The sequence below is a fragment of the Eleutherodactylus coqui genome, chromosome 3 (genome assembly GCF_035609145.1).
Source record: "Eleutherodactylus coqui strain aEleCoq1 chromosome 3, aEleCoq1.hap1, whole genome shotgun sequence".
Classification (NCBI taxonomy): Eukaryota; Metazoa; Chordata; class Amphibia; order Anura; family Eleutherodactylidae; genus Eleutherodactylus; species Eleutherodactylus coqui.
Genome location: NC_089839.1, coordinates 85,547,827 through 85,554,365, shown reverse-complemented (window position 1 = coordinate 85,554,365; position 6,539 = coordinate 85,547,827).

Sequence of the window (6,539 nt, the reverse complement as noted above, 5' to 3'; positions counted from 1 at the left end):
GGAAGGAGGAGCAGCAGACAGAGGATTCTGAGTTGCAGCAGTGGACGGCGCAGAACTGTGGGTGGACGATAGATTGCTGGAAGCACTTTCTGCCATCCACGACAGGACCTGCTCACACTGCTCATTTTCTAATAAAGGTCTACCGCGTGGACCCATTAAATGTGCTATGAATGTGGGGACGCCAGAAACGTGCCTCTCTCCTAATCCCGCAGCAGTCGGCTGCGATACACCTGGATCAGGAGCTCGGCCTGTGCCCACACCCGGACTAGGGCCTCCGCGTCCTCGGCCGCGCCCACGTCCTCTAGGCCTACCCCTACCCCTCAGCATGCTGTATTACCAGGAATGCAGAAACACAACACTGTAATTAAATGTGCCGCTTATTGGCCTGTGGTTGAAGGCTGAGTTCGCTTACGGAACGCCAGGAAATAATTTGGAGCAAGCCTGCTGTAACACTTAGCTGGCTGCGTATTTATCTGTAGAACTACTACACCCAGCAGACACAGACCCAGAACACTGAGCAGAGTGACAGGCAGCCCAAATAGATTTTTTTTCAAGATTTTTTTCCAAAGGACCACTGCGTATATTCAATCTATAATATATGTCTTCTGGCCCTGCCTACACTATTTTCTCCCTAGACTGTGTGACGGAACTGCAGTGTTGCACTGTTATTAACTGCAACAGACCGGTGATTTCAGAGCCAGGAAATAATTTGGCGCAAGCCTGCTGTAACACTTAGCTGGCTGCGTATTTATTTGGAGAACTACTACCCCCAGCAGACACAGACCCAGAACACTGAGCAGAGTGACAGGCAGCCCAAATAGATTTTTTTTCAAGATTTTTTTCCAAAGGACCACTGCGTATATTCAATCTATAATATATGTCTTCTGGCCCTGCCTACACAATTCTCTCCCTGGAGTATTACTGCAGGGCGCAATGCTCTGCACGGCCGATATACCAAAAAAAAAAAAGTGCAACACTGCTAAAAGCAGCCTCCACACTACTGCACACGGTTAGATGTGGCCCTAAGAAGGACCGTTGGGGTTCTTGAAGCCTACACTAACTCCTAACACTCTCCCTACAGCAGCTCCAACACGATACCACTGTCCCTCAGCTATCTCACAACGCATCTGAGGCGAGCCGCGGGAGGGGCCGATTTTTATACTCGGGTGACACCTGATCTCCCCAGCCACTCACTGCAGGGGGGTGGTATAGGGCTTGAACGTCGCAGGGAGAAGTTGTAATGCCTTCCGTCTTTCAATTGGCCAGAAAAGCGCGCTAACGTCTCAGAGAGGAAAGTGAAAGTAACCCGAACATCGCGTGGTACTCGTTACGAGTAACGAGCATCTCGAACACGCTAATACTCGAACGAGTATCAAGCTCGGACGAGTACGTTCGCTCATCTCTAATGCTCACTATTTAGAGGCAAGCACACAGATTGCGAAGGAGATGTGACTGCTCCACTACACTGCTGCCCCTTCATTCTAGTGACTGGGAGACAGGGGCACTACTATCATCTTAAAAGATCAAGGGCCCAAGCCTTAAGGCATATGTACCCTCTACAGCACGTGTCAAACCAAGGCCCGCGGGCTGAATCCGGTCCGCTGCCTCATGTTATGTGGCCCGCGGCGTGCCGACGCCGCTCACCACTGACGCGATTACCAGCTGGGGTGCCGCAGCTCCCCGCTGGTAATCGCGCTATTACCGGTGTTCCCGGCACACTCTGATGTCAGTGTGCAGCCAGGATCATCCTCCCCTGAGTCCCCTGCTCTTCAGTTCCGCAGGAGAGGACTCAGGGAGGAAGCGTATTGGGCTACACACTGACATCAGAAGGAGAGCAGCGCTGACTGCAGGGAGCAGGTAAGTATAAGGGTTGGGGGAAGGTTAATATTACTGCTGTGGGGGGGGGGTGTTAATATTGGTGCTGGAGGGGGTTAATATTACTGCTGCTGGGGGGGGGTTAATTAATATTACTGCTGCTGGGGGGGGTAATATTACTCCTGCTGGGGGGGGGGGGGGGGTTGGTTAATACTACTGCTGGGGGGGGGGGGGGGTAATATTACTGCTGCTGGGGGTTGGTTAATATTACTGCTGCTGGGGGGGGTGTTAATATTACTGCTGCTGGGGGGGGGGGTTAATATTACTGCTGCTGGGGGGGGGGTTGGTTAATATTACTGCTGCTGGGGGGGGTGTTAATTAATATTACTGCTGCTGGGGGGGTTAATTAATATTGCTGCTGCTGGGGGGGGTTAATTAATATTACTGCTGCTGGGGGGGGTTGGTTAATACTACTACTGGGGGGGGGGGGTTAATATTACTGCTGGGGGGGTTAATATTACTGCTGCTGGGGGGTTAATAATACTGCTGCTGGCGGGGGGTTAATATTACTGCTGCTGGCGGGGGGTTAATATTACTGCTGCTGGGGGGGTGTTAATATTACTGCTGCTGGGGGGGTGTTAATATTACTGCTGCTGGAGGGTGTTAATATTACTGCTGCTGGCGGGGGGTTAATATTACTGCTGCTGGCAGGGGGTTAATATTACTGCTGCTGGGGGGGGGGGGGTAATATTACTGCTGCTGGGGGGGTTAATATAACTGCTGCTGGGGGGGGGGTTAATATAACTTCTGCTGGGGGGGTTAATATTACTGCTGCTGGGGGGTGTTAATATTACTGCTGGGGATGATGTTGCTGAGGGGTTATTACTAGTGAGAGGGTATAACTGTGGGGGTCGCTATTACTACTGGAGCCACTGTGGGATACCCTGTTACTACTGAGGCCACTATGGGGCTCGCTATTACTACTGGGGCCACTGTGGGGTACCCTCTTACTACTGGGGACACTGTGGGGCTCGCTATTACTACTAGGGCCACTGTGGGGCTCGCTATTACTACTGGGGCCACTGTGGGGCTTGCTATTACTACTGGGGCCACTGTGGGGGTCAATATTTTTACTGGGGCCACTATGAGAGTCACTATGACTACTGCGACCACTATAGGGGTTACTATTAGGGCTCGTTCACACGGGCGTAATCGTATTTCGGTTGCATAAATACGCTGCGTATTTGCGCAATCGAAAATCGCTTATGCCTGCATATTTGCGTACGCAAAAAAGAACGCAGGTGGGCCCACTAAAATGGTGCGCAAATATGTAGTGAATACACAGGTTTCCTGCTCATTCACTCTTCATTTGCCTATTGGGGTGCGTAGTACGTAACAAAATAGGTCATGCTGTGTGACAATATACATCATATGAATGAACTCATTGAAATCAATGGCTTCTATTCACTGCATATTATGTACGCAAATACCCTTGTGTGAACGAGCCCTTACTATACTGTCTTACAATTGGCCCTTTGAAGGTCACCATAAGCCTGATGTGGCCCTCGGTAAAAATGAGTTTGACACCCCTGATCTACAGCATCCCAAAATATATAATTTAAGACCATATTTATAACCTATGACTTGGGGGAAAATCAGTGTTGTGGTCCCTGATACCTGTATCTATGGATGCATCGCATATGATTAATTTGCCTCTTCAAGGGCACGGATCTATGTATGGTAGTCCACCTCTTAATAATACATAACACCTCTACACAAGGACTGAATATTACCACCATACTGTTACTGGACAAAGCCAATGATTCACGGGTGACGTCTTCTCTGGAGCCATTCTTTTGATAGCATCATGAAGACTTCTTCCAGCTACAACTTATCCTACAGAGTTTATCACACAAACACCTTTTGATCCTCGCTCTTCAGCATCCTCCTCTTTCACCCTCTGCAATAAACTCCCCAACCACAGTAACCCAGGTGTAATAGTGCCCCCCTCCACAGTAAACATGCACCATTTTGTGCCCCATACAGTAATAGTAACTTCTCTTTGAGGCAGTAATCATGTCTATTTTAGGTCTCCCCTCAGAATATTGATGTTGTCTTTTGTGTTTTCTAATGTGGCTCTAATGAGTCAATGGCTCTCTGCCATAGTTAACCGTACCCGCATGTTCTGGATTTGGGTGCAGCTGTAATTGGCATTTCCCTGGAGCCCCAGGCTAAAAATCAGGTGTTGGCAATTTTCTTACCAGTGGATATCCTAGCAGGGCCGTTTTAATACCCCCGTGGGCCTAGTGCAAGGATATTTGCACCTCACCAACCATAGCCCCTACGCCTCTGCATCACCATCCTGCTCACTCGATCCCCCAAACTTTTTGAAAACTAAAAATATAATATACTGACATATTCACATAATCCTGCCAGCTGTACTTCTTCATCTGGCTTCCCCTTCGATCTTTGTTCACTTCCAGGTCCAGCAGTCACCAGTCATCGCTGCAGCAGGAATAATAATAATAATCTTTATTTATAAAGCGCCAAACCTATTCCGCAGTGCTTACAAAAACAGGGGGCTACAGAAAGACAAAAATACAAAAAACACGGTTACATAGTAATCAGTTGATGGAAACAATAGGGGTGAGGGTCCTGCTCCAACGAGCTTACATACTACAGATAATGGGGTGATACAGAAGGTAAAGGGGCCGGAGATGTACACAGTATGGAGAGGTGGAGAGTGAGGGATGCTATACACAAACAATAGTCAGGCGTTCAGCCGTGTGCCGGCCGAATCGGTATGACTGCAGGGGTGGTTTATGGTGCCTAGCAGGGATTGCAGTCAATAGGTCAGGGAGCATGTTATCAGGCGGAGTACAGAGGGGTTTGGTTTAGGGGATGTGGTATGCCTCCCTGAAGAGGTGCGTTTTTAGAGTACGCCTGAAGTTTTGTGAATCGGGGATGGCGCGGATAGTTTTGGATAGCGCATTCCAAAAGACTGGTGCTGCTCTGGAGAAGTCTTGGAGGCGAAAATGAGAGGTTCGAATTAAAGGGGCACTCTGTCGGATTTTGTTAGCAGAGCAGAGGGCCCGGGCTGGGTGGTAGATTGAGATGAGGGAGGCGATGTAGGGTAGTGCAGTGTTATGGAGAGCTTTATGGATGAAGGTAGCGAGTTTAAATTGAATTCTGTATTTGAATACATGCTGTCCAAAAATTTGTGGACAGGCTGAAAAATAAGTCACTTAAAAAAAATTAAAAATAGATGCATCCATGATTTTATAGGTCTGAATGTTACTGAAACCAGTCACTGGCCACACGGTCACGCACTTAGGCATGCAACTACTGGACTGGAGCAAACGGGTTCATTGAAAGTGAGTAGTTGTTGATTTGGAGCGCTACAATATTTTTTAGCTGTTTCCGCGTCCTGAGGAGGTAGATGCAGTAGAAAATGATGCAGCTACCAGGTAGCCTGGACCATAAGTACTGTTTGCCCAATGGTTAACGTGGCCCTGGGTCTCAGCCCATGGCAAGTGTTCTTATACTAGTATTTCTATGTTACATTATGTAGCAATATTGAATCGCTATGAATTTAACGCCTAAATGCCACAGGATGTAAGTTTACATCCTGGCAGGGTGGTAGTTAACACAACAGGACATAAACTTATGTCCTGTGGATGGCACAGTCTCAGAAGTGAGCACATGCCATCCCACAGTGGGAGCCAGCTACGACTGGCAGCTGGCTTCCCTCTGCAACAGCTGGGATCAATTAGAACACAATTCCCCGCTGTTAACCCCTTACATGCCACGATCAATGTACATCGCAGCATGTAAAAGGGTTCATTAAGGGAGGCCAATGGGTTGCCATGGCAATCAGATGCCATACGCTGTTGTTCGGGCCTGCTATTGTAAGTGATAATGCATTGCAGTATGGAAGTACTGCAATGCATTATCATAGCAATTAGAGCTTTTATGGTTCAAGTCCCCTACAGAGGCAAATCACTTATTTTGTTTTGTTTTGCCTCTAAAAAAAATGCAATAAAAGTGATCAAAAAAGCCATATACACCACAAAATGATTCCAATAAAATTACAGCTTCCCATGCCAAAAACAAGCCCTCATACGTCCATGTCCATGAAGAAATAAAATAGTTATGGCTTTTGAAAAGATGAGTCATGTCCTTAAGGGGTTAATTACAGTCTTTAATACTTAGCTGTTCCAATGATGCTTTATATGTATCCTTGTAACAGGGGTAATGAATGTGATTTAATAGTACATACCCAAAAGTACATTTACCATTGAGGAGATGGGGGGGGGGGGGGCTACAGTCATCTCAAAGGACAACTATCAATCCCATCTTTGGCTCCTGTGAATGAACCCTAAAGAAAAAAAAAATTCTCTTTCCTCTTTCTGCATTAAAAAAAAGTAAGACATCCTGTTCAGTTTGTAGTCAGTCCATTCCCCAGCTCCCCAAGAGAGGGCACTGTTGTGGTTTGAATATTCTTTCTGCACTAAAGCTATTAATAATTACTAGATATAAAAGAAAAATAGGAATTTGTAATTTCAAGCCTATTTTTTAGAGCGAGCGATGTTTTGTTAAGGTAACCTAGGGAATATAAACCGTACGCTGATGTAAACTCTTCCATTACATAATATCACAATAGAAGAAACTCCACATGTTTAAAGGCTTGTCAAACTTAATTAGCCAGAAAATTTTATTTGATC